Below are 18,031 nucleotides of genomic sequence, written 5' to 3' on the forward strand. Positions count from 1 at the left end.
AGGCTCTGGGTGGCTCACAGGCACAATACGTGGTAGGGTGGAGGACGAGTTAGCTGGGCATGCACCTTTTTATAATTTCCGTGGGATCATTTTAGAGACCAGTTTTTTTTATTACACACTGACCCATTGGTTTAATGATCATAATCAATTGCCATACTTCTAAAGAGGTAAGTATTTATTTCAAAATTGGCCAAGAAATCCATGTATTTATATATTGTATTTATATATGGTTCTTTTGATAGCAACAGTTTGATTAGCTGGGCCATTGAGTAATGGAGAATGATGCTTTAATCTGTGAACTATTTTAGTTTCATAGAGGTTACAATTGAGTTTTAAAATTGGTAAGTTATCTCTCCTGTAAGTGTTTACCTGCCAATTATACCATAGTGGTTCAGTTAGAAATAATGTCTAATCCTATTATTTTAAAGATCAGGAAAGAAGTAATATGTACAGTGAAACTATTAATTTTAAATAATGGATTAAGCCTCCTTATTTTTTAGCAAATTTAAATTGGTCTATTATGATTATATCCTTCTTAAAACTATCTTCTAATAATATAGTTGGAGAATAATGGTACTGACATTAAGATTTGAGAAGATTAAGTGAATCAATTCTTGGTAAATAATTAGAACTATGTCTAGGGCATAGTAAATGCTTAATAAGTATCAGCTATTAGTATTACATTTTTCAAAATGTAAAGGATTTAAGTTAAATATCTCAACTCATGATGAAAAGTATGAAAATAAAAACATTAAAACTTTTTAGAGGACACAAGAAAAACCGATAAGTCACCATTTTGGTCTCATTAGAGAAGTCCATATGTTGAGAAGTGAAGACCATTTTGCCATAATTCATGCTGCAAAATGCGGTAGTCACATAGTATTTCCAAAAGGATTCTAAAAACTGTAGTGCAAAAGAAAAGAAATCTAAGAAAATAAATAATCACAAAAACCACCATTTTCCAAGGAAATGTGTTCAAAACAGTGGCTTTTACAAAGGACATAAATTTGTTTTAAATGAAAAAAAATTCTCTATATGAAATACCAAAGACTTATTCCATGGATAACTTATACTGCATTAATGATTTGATTAACAGTGTGTAAACAAGGGCCATAGTTTTTTTTTTTTTTTTAATTAGGTCTGAAAGATAAGTATAAATACTGATGGGAGTGTTTTATACCCCAAACTCCAATATTCCAGCTCTATATCCTGTCCTGTTATTATAATCTGTAAAAATCTTAACGACGCAGTGATTCGAGTTTTCGTAACTTCAACGATGTGTTAGAGGACAATGCATCTTGGTTTGAAGAATTTGTTGAATCTGAAGGCCGGAACAGTACTCGACCACGATGATTAAATACATAAAAGGATGGGTGATTCCTTAATGTATCAAATGTCTTATTTTTTAGTTCTGAAGTGGCATCCATATCTTTAAACTCCCCTGCAATATGAACTATACCATAACAGGTAACTGCAAAGGCCAGAAGCGTCTGAAGAACTATATCTATTGGCAGTGATTCATCTTCCTTTTCTGTTAATCGCATATATGAACGATCTCCTACTGTCTGTTCAATTCTCAAGTAGCTTTCTTGTTTGCATGAAGGCTAATCTGACTCTAACACTACCTTTAACCAGTCATTTCCTCATGCGGAGCAGCGGAAAAGGCGGCGTGGGCTAGGGCAAAGAGGCCAATGCCCACCAGCCCCTTCCATAGCGACGTTTGTTTGTTTGTTAGTTTTGGGGACTTTTAACCTGATTTCTTCTACTTCTCTGTCCCCAGAAAAATATGAGCTAATTTTATGACCGTGTTTTTTTTTCCCTGTGATGCTGTTTTTCTAAATTCAATGGATGCTTTATATTAATAATTGTATATGTAAAAATCTTATTGCAATTGTATGTTTTTATGGTCAAAATAAAATGTATAATTTCAAAAAAAAAGAAAAAAACATTAAAACTATATTCGAGGTTAAAGCTTAATATTCAGAATAAAGGAAAACCCTCAAAAAGATTACACACTCATTTATGTATTAAATTCATCTGTCATTAAACAAATATTTGTAGAGAATTTACACCATGACAGAAAAAAAATCAAAAGTGATATATGCTTAGGGGAAAGTTTTCTTTTTCCAATACAAGTATGAAATTATTTTAACCTTGTTTTACATAAACAGAATCCTTGCTTATATATAATTAATGAATATAACTAAATTCCTTGAGTGATTACCCACTAGAGAAAACCAGTGATGAAAATGTTTCTTTCAAAATGAGATAAAGTGCTGAAAATCTGTGTTCTAGCAACTTGTAGATTTGAAAGTAAAGCTATTTTTCACAAGAAAATAACATCAGGTAGAGAAAAAAAACTTGAAAATATTTTCACTTACATGTAGAATGTGCATTAATAATTAACTAAGATTATTAAATAGCTTCCTCACCACCAGTGAAAGATAAGAATTTACAGTAGTACATTCATCATGTTTAATTTGGTTTCTCTCACAACCTTAGGAAAAATGAGCTGGATTAAATAGGTAAATTTAAGTCTTTATTTGCTATGGAAATTGTATAATGGGGGAAATTGTCAAACAGACTGAGGCTGTCCTTACTCAACATTATTGAAATAAACATTTTGACAAGAGGCTGACATCTACACAACAGATTTACATATTTAAATAGAAAATCATTTTTGTCTAAAATTTGCACTTGATCCCAGGGAAATACAACCAATAACTCAAAGAAGTTGAGCATTGCAATCTCATTTAATCTTGCCTTGGTCCCACAAGAATACTACTATTTGAAGTTTTAAAGTAAGACAAGTCAAACTGTAATGCAAAAAGAACAAAGAAAATGAAAAAGCAGTTAGGAAATTGTTATGAGAATTAAGACCATAATATTACAAGCATTTAATGAAATAGCAGAAAAGACAGTAAGCAAAGAGCTAGGAAAGACTGTATCTTATAAATTCCTGCCTCGTGTATGCTAAATATTCAAGCCCACAACACTGAGTTGAATTGTTACTTAACAAAAACAGAAAAGAGAAAGAATTAACAATGGTACAGGTTATTAAAAGGTAAACAATTTCTAACTAGGAATATATAATCTGATTTGAAAGAAAATACACTTCACTTTTCACTGTAGCTTCCCTAACCTCTTGCCAAAACATTCACTAATGTCATTTTCTCTATATGTTTCTGAATGCTTACTTATTCATTCATAGCCCACCATACAACCTTGGTTCAATATATAAATCCAAATCTGAGCAAATCCTGTGACATTCTGAGCTTTTAGTTTTAAAAGCTAAAAAGATAGCTAATGTCATTTTTTGACACATGCAGTTGTTAGCATTTAACACATCTTTTTGTAAGTACTTGGAGGCAAGAAGGATCATGGCTTGTCTTTTTCTGTTTAGAGCTGAAAATCACAAGTATAAGGAACATCCGATAAAAAAAAGTGCTCCTGAGGCTTTTTTACATTGTCAAAAGATGTGTTAATATCTCTGTAGTTTCTAGTCAAGAAAGGTATCAGATATTTCTTTTTGCACTCTTTGTAGCAAATAGCTCAACAGCAGTTTAAAAAATGCAATGCATTTGAAAGTGGTGATTAAAGTCCAACCCTTTCAAGAGGATAAAAAATTCTCAGAAAAGTATTAGATACCATAATACTTGCATATTTCCACATTACTCAGAATAACAGTAGATTTTAAACTAAAATAATGGAAGGTAACCAGAGTAAGAAAGGGAAATTGAAACCTTAAACATTTCCTTGCATTAAGATCAAGTGAAAATAAATAGCAGAATCTTCTTCAAAAATGTTTGTGAAAGTGATTTTTAATTTGACTTTAAAATACATGTGATTCCCTTGTGCAGTGTATTCTAAAGACTAATTATAATAAAATGTGAGACTCTTCCAAATATAAATAATTAAAAATAAATATTTAAAATAGTGATTGTTCATTTTACATTGTAATTAAGTATATGCTATTGAACATACAACTTATTAATTATTTTTAAAATAATTGATCTATGACTACTCCCACTAGGTCTGCAGTCCCCAGTCCCCAGGCGAAGGCCTGTGAGGGACTGGGCAGCAGAGCTCCACTACACAGCCCCCAACCCCATTCTTGGAAAAAATTGTCTTCCATGAAATTAAGAAAGGGGGTGGGGCACACAGCAGGAGGTGAGTGGCAGCAAGTGAATAAAACTTCATCTTTATTTACAGTTGCTCTCCATCCTCCCTAGAAAACTTGTCTTCTGTGAAATCGGTCCCTGGTGTCAAAAAGGTTGGGGGCACTGCACTGGGTCATTTGCTATAACATACATAATAGATCCTAATACTTTAAATAATAAATATATTCGCATTATCCATGAATCCTAAGAATTAGGCCAGTCACTCAAAAGCATACAAACTACATGAGAAGTGATATAACTATAACTATAACTATATATATATATATATATATATGTAGTATTTTTACAAGAAAATGTAGGTTTGTGATGGATAAAATGTAAAACTCCACAGCTGCTCCACAGCTATAAAAGGAGATTTAATATTTTTACAGAGATCATTTTTTTCTGAACATTAAAATACTTTTGAGCTAGATCTCAATTGTGAATTTGTTTTTTCAGACAACGGTGGTGCAGGATAAAATCCTTCTAGTTCCAGAAGGATGTGTGCAGGTAGTGTGTGTGTGTGTGTGTGTGTGTGTGTGTTTCAAGCAGGAGCATCAGAAGAACCATGGGTGCAGAGAAGGATTCACAGAGAAACTTCACTGACAAAAAGCAGAAGCTGCAGAATTATGTGCATAAGGAGAAAAAGCCATATCTAGTTAATCAGTAATAAGTAGCAATAGCAGTAATTTTCAGAATATATTTGAGGAAGCAATTTTCATTAGCAATGCATAAGATAAAGATATTTCAATAAAGTAGACTTCAATCAATGGAGGGTTTTCTGTGGTTACTAGTAAGAACACTGGTAAAAAGAATGAATGTCCTAGTGCACACGGGCAGTGCTCAGGAGTGTGGCTGCCACAAAAGAGACTTATCAGAAACTAAAATTGCATGCAAAGAAAACTAGTGCATATAAATGTAAAGTGATACATCTTTTAAAATTTTCAATACAGAGGTATTGAACATTATTGCTAATATACTTTTGTGTGAGTGTGTGTGTGTGTGTGTGTGTTTGAAAGGCTTATGAAGAGGCTCCATTATAGACAGATCCAGAATCATAGAGGATCTGTTGTATTTTCCTCTAATTTGGTCTTGAGATCTCTCTCTCTCAAGAGAGATACAAATTCTAGCCTTGTTCTGATGGGGCTCCGGGACAGGTGGCTGTGAATGTTTACAGTATGCCTTTTATGAGATACCTCTTTATCTTGGCAGGTGGTGTAATGCCTAACTATACCACCAGTGACCATGTGATCCTCTCACAGGAAATTTGTTTATACTGGCAGACGCCCTTGTGGCTCTTGTCTAACCTATGTCCAGTGTATTCCTACCAAGAAAGCCACTCTTTAGAAGAGCCCTGACCAGGAGAAGAGTTAGGTTTGGGTCTGTTGCTCAGGTGAGTGACAGAGGGGGGCAGCAAAACAGAACACATGAAATAACAGAAAGAGTTTTTTATGTACAGATCCCAGAAAGAAAAGGAAAGCATATCTCACAGGGCCAACAGGAAGCGGAGAGCTGTCCTGCGCACACACACACACACACTCACATGCTCAACCAGAAAGTGGGAAGTGAGAGAGAGAAGGACCTGTGGGTTAAAGTCTTTATTGGGGTCTGGTGCATTACACAAGCAAATTTCCTTTGGAGAGGTAAACTGGTGTGTCTAGAGAATCAGGCATGATCTCTGGCGGAGGCATGCTGTGACTGAGAGGGGGTCACTATGGCAAATCTGCATAGTCCATGCAGGGTGTGGCACTCTGTGGGGTGAGTCAAATTGGTTGTATGTAGCTGTTCTATAGGGAGGTGGTCATCAGGAGGTGGTTGTATAAGGTAAATATCTGAATCAATTGCATTGAGGAAGTGGGAGGAGGCAGAGAACTGGAAATCATGTCAAGGGTGACTAAACTCTGCTTTTGGTATGAGAAAATTAAGCTTCTATTCAAAATGGATGTCTTGGCAACATAAAATTGCAGATGTTCAACTTACAATGGGATCATGACACAATAGACCCATCATAACTTGAAAATATCATAAGTTAAAAATGCACTTAATACATCTAACCTTCAAAATTTAAAGTACAGTTTCTACTGAATGCATATTTGTACCACTATAAATTTGAAAAATTGTTAATCAAACCATTATAAGGCAAGGGACTATCTGTGTAAAAAATAACTACAGGCTGTTAGAGTTTGCCATAAAATCCACTTCATTTTTTCCTACCAATAATACTTCAGTATCGAAGAATTTGGAGTGTTGATTGATCCTGTGTAGCTGTTTACACCAATGCCTAGACTGGCTGCTCATTGAGTCTTATTTGTATGAAGTTATTGGTTGATTGGACTAGTGTGATGTGTCTGATGATCAGCTGATTCAGGTCTCATTAGTTATGTCATGACAGAAGGCAGGAGTAGTAACATAATCATGGGCTAAGACTGTAAAAGTATGTTGCTGTCCATCACAAGATAATGTGAAGTATTTCTCATATTTATTTTGATAATTATATAAAATAAGGTATTTGTTGGCATCAGTGACTGTGTATTGTCTATCCAAGACCATGTGAATCTTTTCTACTAAAGATATCAGATCAGAGACATCAGGTGTAATTGGTCCTATAATATGGCTGATTTTGCAGTAGTTATCTACCACCCCCAAAGCTCCATCTGTTTTTTACTGACCAAACTGGTGAATTACATAAAAACGTGATGAGGACCATCACTGTTTAGGAACTTAAGGGTGGTTACTGCTTTCTGCCATTTTCCCAGGTAGGTAATACTGTATTCAAATTACTGTTTTAATTTGGTAGAGGCTTTTTTAGAGGCTTCTACTTCCTTTTCTCAGTTCTCTAACCCTATAGACAAAGTAACCAATGCAAAGATTATAGTAACTACAATATCTATTGTAATTGCAAAGTTGGGGAAAGGGGTCCAAAAACTCAGTAGAACCATTGTAAGCCACATTATAGTCCAGGGCCTCATTTGTTACCTGTCTTCACATGTCCCCGCTCTAAGAGAATCAATAATGACACAATGTCTCTGTGTATCAATGACGATAAAGACCTTATATTCAACAGTCGTCAAAATGTTTGAGTATTTACTTTTTCTCAATGAATGGTTTACCTGAGTCACTGGCTAAATAATTGGCCATAGATTCTTTTGGAGGAAGGATGAGGGAAATTCTCATATGGAGCCAGCATCTCCCTAAGTCAGTAGTTGGTAAGTCCAAAATCTGGCTCAGTCTGAAAATTATATTATTGGAGCAATTTCCCTCGGTTTCGTGATCAACCATCCTTAATTTAACTGAGCATCATTATCTGTGTAGCTGCTCATGTGTTTTGTCTGTAGGGACGATGAGTTCTTGTCCATCTCCATAGCTCTCCCTTAGCCCGGCTTCCCTGGATGCCATTCTGATCTTGCATCTCAATACAACAATTGCATCTCCTTTGATTGTAATGTTTAAGTGCCACCATTTGTCTTCTTATGTCAGAGTTTCCTCATTCACATTGCTCTGAGTGATCCTCATACTATTAATATAACAGCATCTCATATGCTCAGTCTTGGACTACAGAGGAGAGCCTCCACTGAACTTGTTAAAGTTCATGTCTCTTTCCAGTGCATTCTTTGGGATAAACTGATAAAACATAGCCCTCTGATAAAACATAGCCCTCTGGCAGATTTCTGTCTTATATAGTATATTCACTCTAGCATGCCCAGTTTTTTGAGCCTTTTAATCTTCTTTTCTCTTGGCTTTTATCCCGTATCTACTTCATTCAGTATATCTTCACTTTTTCCATCCTTCTTCCTAGAATCATGTTCAGGCAATTTATTGGGGTCATTGCCAGAACAGTCAATACTTTAGTGATGCCAGAAGAGTTCTCCCAAATCAATAGGCAGTCTCTTATTCAACTTTTACTTCCTTATGTCCCTGATCCATCTTCCTCACAATTTAGTCCCACGTGTATTTTCCTGACTCATGCAAGTGTACATTGACTAGCTCTGCAGTTCTCTGGGGTTATATTCCCTTCTCTCTCTTACCAGGCTCAGCATGCCCTGCCTGTTTATTTGCTGAATGGATAAAAGAATACACAAATATTTTTAAGTATATGTATATGTTTTGACAAAACTTATGCTTTCTAGCCACAATAAAATCCATGTTAAAAAAGTTCTCAGTGTGGGCTTTAAAAATGTGTGTGAATGTGTGTGTGTGTGTGTGTGTGTGTGTGTTTCTCATTTTCCTAATGTTCTGAAATTTTGTATTAGAGCCTATGTTTAGTCAGCCACAAAAAACAATGGGGATCTAATGCCTCTTATATTATCCTGGATAGAGCTGGAACCCACTCTACTAAATGAAGTAACTCAAGCATGGAGAAACAAACACCACATGTACTCACCATCAAATTGGTTTTCTTTGATCAACACTTAAGTGCACATATAGTAATAACATTCATCAGGTGTCGGGCAGGTGGGAGGAGGGAGGAGGGGATGGGTATATTCACACCTAATGGGTGTGGTGTGCACTGAATGGGGGATGGACAATCTTGAAGCTCTGACTCAGGTGGGACAAAGGAAATATACATAACCTAAACATTTGTACCCCCATAATATGCTGAAATTTAAAAATACATTAAAAAATCCATATATTTCAAAAAAATTGGAGGCCATAGCTTGATCTGACAATAAGACATCTTTGCTCATTCCACATCAGAATTAAAAAGAAGTGTATCTGTTGTTAAAATTAAAGCTATTAGAGATATCACAAGCACATTTACATATTTTCTTCTTGGAAAGTACATGATCTGGTAACACAATGGCCATATTTTTCCATAGCAACAATTGCTAATGCAAAGTTGTCATCCTTTTCTGTGCAACAACATTATGAACCAACATACTATATTTGTTTATTTAACTTGCCTTATCTCTCTATGTTTTGTTTGTGGCCGTGGTTTCATCATAATATTCATTTTCATAATATTTCTGTCTTTATATTTGCAATGTCAAGAATTCCAATCAACATTTATCTAAAATCATTTCTCTCCTTATGTTGTTTATTTTAGTAATTTGTTTAGAAAGTTTCTACTTCAATTTTATCTTTTAATTAAAGTGTTGAACAGAATTGTATATATGCACCATTGAATCCTCTATTAACTGTTTCCATTGTACTTAATTCTTCATATGAAAAATACGATTCATTGTATTTTTCAGCGCTAGTATATTTATGATAGACTTTGAGGGGAGGGTAAGGAGAAGGTGGGAAGGTGAATGGAAAAGTCTTAAATTTGCCTGTATGTAAGTTTATTTATTTATTTTATTTCAAAATATTAAGGGATACAAATGTTTTTGTGACATAGATTTTTTTTATAATGCTTAAGTCACTAAGTCATGGGTTTTAGCATGCCCATCACTAGAATAGGGTTCATTGTACCCTATAAGTAAGTTTTTACCCCTCACCCCCTCCCATCCTCTCTCCTTCTTGGATTCCAATGAACTTTACATCTCTTCGTGCCTGTGTGTGCCCATCATTTAGCTTCCAATTATTAGAGAGTACACATGGTGTTTGTTTTTCCATTCCTGAGATTCTTCATTTAGGATAACGATCTCCAGTTCCCTCTAAGTTGCTGCAAAAGACATTATTTCATTCTTTATTCTGACTGAATAGTACTACATATGGTGTGTGTGTACACATATTTTCTTTATCCACTCATCAATCGATGGGCACTTAGGTTGATTCCACATCTTTGTGGTTGTGAATTGTGCTGTGATAAACATTGAAGTATAGGTTTCTTTTTGATAAAATGACTTCTTTTCCTTTAGATAGATACTCAGTAGTGGGATTGCTGGATTGAAGAGTAAGTCTACTTTTCTTTTGGATGCTGTTGTTAGTTGTTTTGTTATTATTATTATTATTTTAATAATTGAACATGGATAAGTCCATTTTTCCTTGAGGAATCTTAATCCTGTTTTCCAAAGAGGTTGTACTAATTTTCAGTCCCATCATTAGAGTATAAGCATTCCTTTATCTCTGCATCCACACCAGCATCTACTGTTTTTTGACTTTATAATAATAGCCATTATGAGAGGGTTAAGGTGGTATCTTATGGTAGTTGTAATTTGCATTTCCCTGATGATTTGTGATATTTAGCTGTTTTTCATATGTTTGTAGGCCATTTCTCTATCTTCTTTTGAAAAACTTCTGTTCATGTCTTTTGTCCACTTTTTGATGGAGTTTTTTCTTGCTGATTTGTTTGAGTTGTTTATATATTCTAGATATTAGCCCTTTGTCAGACATTTAGTTTGTGAATATTTTCTACCATTCTGTAAGTTGTCTATTTATTTTGGTGATTATTTCCTTGCCATGAAGAAGCTTTTCAATGTAATCAATTCTCATGTATTTATTTTTGTTGTTAACTCTATGTGCCTTTGGGATTTTAGTCACAAATTCTTTCCCTAGGCCAATGTCTAGAAGAGTTTTTCCTACTTTTTCTTCTAGGATTTTTTGGTTTCATGCCTTGCATTTAAGTCTTTTATCTATCTTAAATTATTTTTTTTCTTATGGTAAGAGATAAGTGTCCTGTTACATTCTCCTGCATGTGGCTATTCGGTTTTCCCAGCACCATTTATTGAATAGAGCTTCCTTTCCCCATTGTATGTTGTTGTCTGCTTTGTCAAAGATCAGTTGGTTGTAGGGAGATGGCTTTATTTCTGAGTTCTCTCTTCTGTTCCATTGGTCTATATCTACGTCTGTACTTATACCAGTCCCATGCTGTTTTGGTTGTTATAGCCTTGTAGGATAATTTGAAGTCAGGTAATGTGATATCACCAGATTTGTTATTTTTTTCTTAGGATTTCTTTCGTTATTCAGGCTCTTTTTTTGGTTCCAAATGAAGCTTAGGATTATTTTTTCTAGATCTGAATAATGAGGAATAGTCCTCTTTCTCCTAAGGTGCCCTCAGGCATGCTCCACTCTCCTGTCAACTGGAAGCAGCCCACCCTGAATGTCCAAGCTCCAAGAGACCTACAGATCCCCTGGGATCCCCTGGTCCTCCACGGATGTTTTGGCCCCAGTTGGTGCTAGAGAATAGTGGCTGTGGATTTAGTAATTTAGAGACCCAGAGGCTGAGATTACCAGGTTGAGACAACTGTAAAACCATTGCCTATTTTTGAAGGGAGGGAAATGAGCCTCACCTTCCATGAAGAACCCAGGTGTAGTGAGCAGAGTACTATTGGGAATGTATTCCTTTGCTAACCTAGAACTGGTTGTCCCACAGCTCACCTACACCAATAACAAATGCTTGGGAACAGAAGCATCTGTGTCTGCAGCATTCGATGTTTGGGGAGGGGAAAGTCCCTGTCTCTATGTCCCTTTCTGGGCCGCTCAATTTTGAACTTCTGAAATGGTGCCTTGAACCTGTGACCAGAGAGGGTGGGGCATCTTCCAGGCAAACAATATGGGCAAGATACTGGGTGGCATGCCATCCACTCACATTTCATTCATATTTCAGCTTGTAGCAGGGTAGTAGAAATTGTACTAAGTGTATGTAGGAGAGCTTGAGCTCCCTTGTCCCTTTTCAGCTGGGCAGGGTTGTGTCAGCATGAACTCAGCACCAGATCACAGCAGTACCTGGCTTCAAACTCCTAAAATGGTGCCCTGAGCCTGTGATCAGAGAACATGGGGCCCTTCTCAGTCATGCAATGCTGCAGGAAACTGTGGGGAGCAGTTGGCTAGAGGCTCAGTCCCACAGCTGCTGGCTGCAGGATGATGGGCACCATTCCTGGTGCATGCTGTAAAACCTGTCCCTCCCTAGCCAGGTGGGGTCTACAGTATGCCAAGCCCAAACAGCCTGGTTCCATCCAGTGTCTAAGCAACAAAATGGCACCTTGGACCTACAACTGGAAAAGCTGGACCTACAACTGGCCCCACCCAGGCAGGCAGCTTAGGCAAGAAACTGAAAAATGCTGTCTATTCACATGTTAGTCTCAAACGCGGTTCACATCAGGGAAGTGAAGAGCTTCTTAGGGCTGCCTGAGAGTACCTGGGCTCCTATATCTCTCCTAGAAGCTGCATTTTGGCTGGCCCTAAATCAGCCCCAGCAGGGAAGTCACCCTGACCCCTCTCCTACCCACTTTTGGTGCTTCCTGTTCTTTCCCAGGTAAATCCTACTATTCAATTCTAGATGGTCTCTTCAAAATATGAGAATCTACCTACTATTCTGGTTCATCTCTGTGGAGAAGGCTAGGCTCTGTCTATGAAGTCATTTTCTAATTGACCTCTTAAACTAATTTTTTGAATAATTACCATTCAATGTATTTCAAAGAACTGATCTGATAAATTAGTATATAATTCATACTAGCCCTCAAAATAATCTTTACAACTTCCAAATTTGAAAACAACGGTTACATAATTACATTATATAATAAATTAAATGTTAGGAAAGATAATAAGCTCATAATTGGTATCATGAGTAGTATCATGCTCAGCTTAGTTAAAAATTTGAATACAATTATAGTTGTATGAAAATAAATGCTATTTGGTTTGCTCAAATAAGAGAAAAAGAAGTGTGTTGGGGGGTCTCCAGATAACCACCAGGTTCAGTTATTTGCTAGAAGGACTCACAGGACTCAGTATATTGTTGTACTCATGACCATGATTTATTACAGAGAAGGGATACACAGAAAAAATCAACAAGAGAAAAAGGCAAATAAATGCAATCTAAATGAAATCAGGAGCAAGTGTCCAAGTATCTTTTCCCCAAGGAGTCACACAAGATGTGCTTAATTTCATCTAGCCTGGAATTAGGGCAACACATATGAAATGTCTACCAGTGTAGCTCATTAGATACTTGGTGATCTAGGTTTTTATTGGAGGCTGGTCATGCAGACACCCACTCCAAAGCACATCCCCCAATTCCATACTGGCAAGAAGGAAAGTAGGTGTCCCACATAAACCAAATTATTTGCACAAACAGCTTAGGTACAGTGAGCCCTCTTATCAGTTAGAAAATTGTGGGAACCCTCCCAAAAGGCAACCTTGTAAGAGAGCCTTTTTATGAATAATAGTCTCAGGCCTGCTACATGAACTATTTTCTGCACAGGAATCATTTAGAATGGGTGGCTATAACCATTTAATAGTTAAAAATATTCTGTTATCTGTGACGACAATCTAAGGTTTGTTTCCTTAAAAATACTTTACTATGAACAAAAATGTGCTTGTAAGTTATCAATTGCAGAAGCAAGGATGGAAAGAGCATATTTCTACTGCATTTATACAATTGGTTAATGATATTGCTTGGCATATAAACTCATATTTAAAATATTGAATATTTCTTTTTTTTCCTTTTAACAATTTTCATTCAAATTTCCATATATGAACATTCTCCCTGTGACAAGTACATTGCATTTCTAATCACAGTGTTATAGAAGTCTGATAGAAAACTTGAAACATGTCTCATATCTGATGGTGGCCAGCAGTGCAGGTGTAGCTTATAGAGACTGCATATCTCACTGTGAGAGAATCTTTCCATTTTTCTAAGATGGTTGAAAATCCCTTCATCATTCATATGCTTATCTCTAAAGCAAAGAAATCATTTCTCCCTTTTTTTAGAGATGAATATAGCATTATTACTATAAGCATCACTAATAGCAACTTCATAATTTTAAATCAATACAACTGCTACTCTAGCCCTGGCTGTGCTCCTTATAGATGAGATAAAAGAGCTTTATTTAAAGATGGTATCAATCAGGAGAGTAAAAGAAAAAAAAATGACACTAATGCTTAAGTTTGATTGAGGGAGTTACCATTACTGTGAGGGTATAATTATCATTATTATTATTATTTAGGTTATCTACTTTGGTAGATTATATTGCATAGCATGTGAACATGTGTGAGTGTAGGTATAGTAACTCTCAATGGGATCGTTACATTTTTATTACTCCTATTGAAGTGCTATTTCCATTGTTCTTTCCTGTATTGTCCTCATATAGTTTAATGTAAACATTAAAAATAAATGATTGGTAGCTAGGTGATATAATTTATGAGTAATTTTAGTATATTCATTTTTTGCAGCTCCATATACACAACTCTCCAAAACAAATTATAATTATTTAATGTCTTGGCTTCTAGGTGGTGAATATGTTTATTTTTCTCATCAAATCAGAATTTATAATAGTTTATTCAAGTATGACAATTTGATTATCCAAAAAGGACAGTGATTAAAATAGAATCACACTGTTGGAAATGATAAGCTTATTCTAAGCTGATCCATGGTCTGAAAAAGTTTATGGCAATTGAAGACTTTTAGAGTACAATGAGAACAATAAATTCTGAAGGCCACACAAGATTCTGTTTGGAAAATAAAAAACTAAAATAAAATGAAACCTATTTTTTGAAGTGTTACCTTTGGGCGACATTACAACCAAGCCAAATAAGAGTATTTTTACAGTATCTTTAATCATATAAAAACACTGTCAGACGAATTTGGATTAAATTTAAGAAAATATTTCATTTAACAGCCATGCAATCAAGTGGAAATCAAACTCTTGCATAATCAAACACACTTTAAGCTTGATGACTAACAAATATTTACCACATCACAGAAAAATGCTAAACAGGGCACAGCATTAGTTTTATTTTTATTCAGTAATTTGTAAAAGTTTTCATGGTCCAATTTCTTCACCAAAAAAAAAAAGAAAATTAAAAAACAAACTTTATTAAAGACTTTTGTTTTTTTGTTAATATTATAACCTCTCTAACCTTTTTAGTAGTCTTTGAGGTTTTCAAAAAGCCTGTTTTTGTAGATTATTTCATTTAATATCACTACTATAAGGGGGACTAGAAAGACATTATTATGCATTTTTTAGAGAAAAGAAAACTATAGTGTTGCTAGGACAAATTAAGTTTTTATAGGCTAAAAATCATATTCACTCATACAGACAAGTAAGTGGCAGTACCAAGAATGGAGGTCAAGTCTTTAGCCCCATAGATAAGAGTTATTTCTTTAAAACTTTCCTGGAGTGTGTGTGTGTGTGTTTATACATGCATTCATATAAAACACAGATTCAACTAACAGATATCGTGTAGATTTCAGGATGTTTTGTTTTTTTAAAATATTCTATATTGATTATTTCTTTATAGCTTCTAATTTAAAAGTCATTTGTGCTCACTGACCTATCAGGGTTGCATGACTCAAATATTGCTCCTAAATTATATAACCTATAAGGCACATATGTGCTACATACTTACATGCTTAGCTAGAGGATTTTGGTAACTTAATATAATTTCTTCATGTTTAAGGTGCTGTATTAGTCTGCTAGGGCTGCCACAGAAAAATACCCCAGTCTGAGTTACATAAATAACAGACAATTATTTCCCACATTTCTAGAGGCTGGAAGTCCAAGATCAAGATGCTGGGAGATTTGGCTTCTCCTGAAGCATCTCTTCTTGGCTGGCAAAAGCTGCCTTCTTGCTGTGCCCTCACAAGGCCTTTCCTCTGTACATGTGCGCCCCATGTGTCTCTTCCTCTTCTTGAAAGGAAACCGGATATGTTACATTAGGGCTTCACCCTTTTGACTACTTTGAAGTTCCTATTTCCAAATACAATCACACTGAGGGTTAGATTTCAATGTTTGAATTTGAGGGGGAGGGCAGAGTTCAGTCCATAACAGGTGCCTAATGTGAAAAACGGCTTCATATCTGGCATTTAGGAACATTTATATTTCTAAAATGAAAGAGATTAAAGATAGGTCATGATTTGATATTTTTTCTAGAATAAAGAAGTATATTAAATAAGTTAAGGATAATAAATTTAGAAGTTATAGGGATGTATTTCATTAATATTTATAAATTTAACTATTTTTGTAAAGTTGTGCATCAACAAATATATCAAAGTATTACTTCTCATTTCCATAAATATTAGTTTATATAATTTTACTAGAGAAACACATCTCAAAGTTAGCTCAAGATTATTATTTTTAATTGTTCTGGGTCATCATTCAAAAAAATTTTTTTGCAATATTGTAACCTCCCTGAATTCTTTCCCTGTGTATTTTGTTGACTAACATATAGTACTAAAGAGTGCACCAATCTGCTTTCTCTACACATTGATGTCTCTGAGCAACACATGTGAGTAATACCTTAATTTCTTTTTGATAATTCCCACAAAATTTGCCTGTGTATTTTGGTTCTTATCGTATGACAAAAAGTAAAGGTAGTTGCTTCACAACGTTTCTTTATCACATTGTCTTTCAACTTGTCTTAGGAAGATTATACTAAATTATCCTTTGGTCTGTATCTTCAAAATCTAGTTATCGAATGATCCTTTTCTATTAGCACTGAAATGTGTTTAATCTCAACTGCATTGTCACTACTGTCTCCTCCTTCAGGAACCACTCTTGTCTCTTGATATCTGGAGATATAGTGACATGAGTGACAGTTTTTATTTTCTATTTAATTGTCCCCCAATAATTTCTGGGGGATCCCAAAGAGGACCTAATATATGTCCACTGATGTATTCCTTTTCAGCTTCCAATCTCCCCTTAGTTAGTAGTCCCTGTGTAGTGCTTATAGTGTAAAACTCTATGGTGAGCTCCATTTCAAAAGTACACACAGTAGAGCCACCCAAGTGCCAGTGACTCTTGAGGATGATAATACTCACACCAAATTTCTGATAAAATCATAAAATTCCATAATCTCCAGATCCAAATTTGGAGATTCAGACCCAAATGGTTTGATTCAAGAAGGGAAATGGCTTCTGTCCTCAATGTTTTGTCAGATGGAATTCAAAGATGCACTGTGCCACAAGTCTAAAATTGCCTGTATCAAGTACTTTCATTATTTGTGGATGTCATGTTTCCAATAATAAGTTTAGCCCAGACCAGTGGCAGATGGAGAATAGATACCACAGTAGTATTCTTTCTTCACTCTTTAATTCAAACCTTCTCCATTACTCCCAATTTTTCTTACTCTATGTGTGATTTTTATTATCAACCATACCTAGGATTCACTTCAGAAAACAAAAATTTCTTTATTCTATATTCTTGGTTAAATTTTTGAAACTTTAACCCTTGTTAAGACACATACTCCAAAAGTGCACTCAAGTTTCCTATAGATATTTTTAATAAAACTCTAGGTGGTCTGGCAATGTTTGCTCACCAGTTCTTCACCAAACACTATTTTAATTCAAAGAGTATGAATCATTTTAATGGGACTTTTTACAACCTGAATCTATAAATGTCTGCCTATGAGTCATAATAACAAAGGACATTCTATCCACACTAGTGAGCACAACTAGCTCTATTTAATTCATATTTACAGAAGAAACCAAATTATTCTTTATTTCTCATTAATAGACTGAGCAATATTTCTTCAAGCTTCAGTACATGACCATTGAATATTCAGAGTCTATTTAGATGAAAACTTCTTAAAATGAGCTCAATTCGATGGATATTTTCTTTAAGTTTTTTCTTAAAGGTTTTATCCTAAAGAGTAACTTGCCCTCTTAGCTGGAAAGAAACTATGTGAGAAAGCATCAATGGGTAGAGTCAATTATGTTATCAATTTTATTTTTATATAACAGTTCTTTCCAGGGGACATGTAACCTTTATTTGTCCTCACTGATGGAGCTATTAGTTTGACTAATATACCTCTTCTCACTTTATTTCATCCTTTCATGACTCTATATGGCAGCCTCTTTGTTATTCCCATCACGCTTTGCTTGCATATGATAAAATTGATGCAAATATATGTGATGTTAGAGCTACTGGTGGTTTGCCCTTTTGTCTAACATTTCAAAGAATACTTCTTAGAAAGTAAGACATTTGCATGGATAATCGTTTTTTAAAAAATCGTCTTATTACTAAGGTATTTTTTGTTTTTTGCCTACTTTGTTT

The 18,031-nt window shown here is 35.1% G+C and overlaps 1 pseudogene; it reads right to left on the reverse strand.

The window, feature by feature from the left end:
- Positions 1-1,116: 1,116 nt before the first annotated feature.
- Positions 1,117-18,031, reverse strand: part of LOC142872323 (ER membrane protein complex subunit 5 pseudogene) — a 139,037-nt pseudogene continuing 122,122 nt past the window's right edge.

The sequence above is a fragment of the Microcebus murinus genome, chromosome 8 (genome assembly GCF_040939455.1).
Source record: "Microcebus murinus isolate Inina chromosome 8, M.murinus_Inina_mat1.0, whole genome shotgun sequence".
Classification (NCBI taxonomy): Eukaryota; Metazoa; Chordata; class Mammalia; order Primates; family Cheirogaleidae; genus Microcebus; species Microcebus murinus.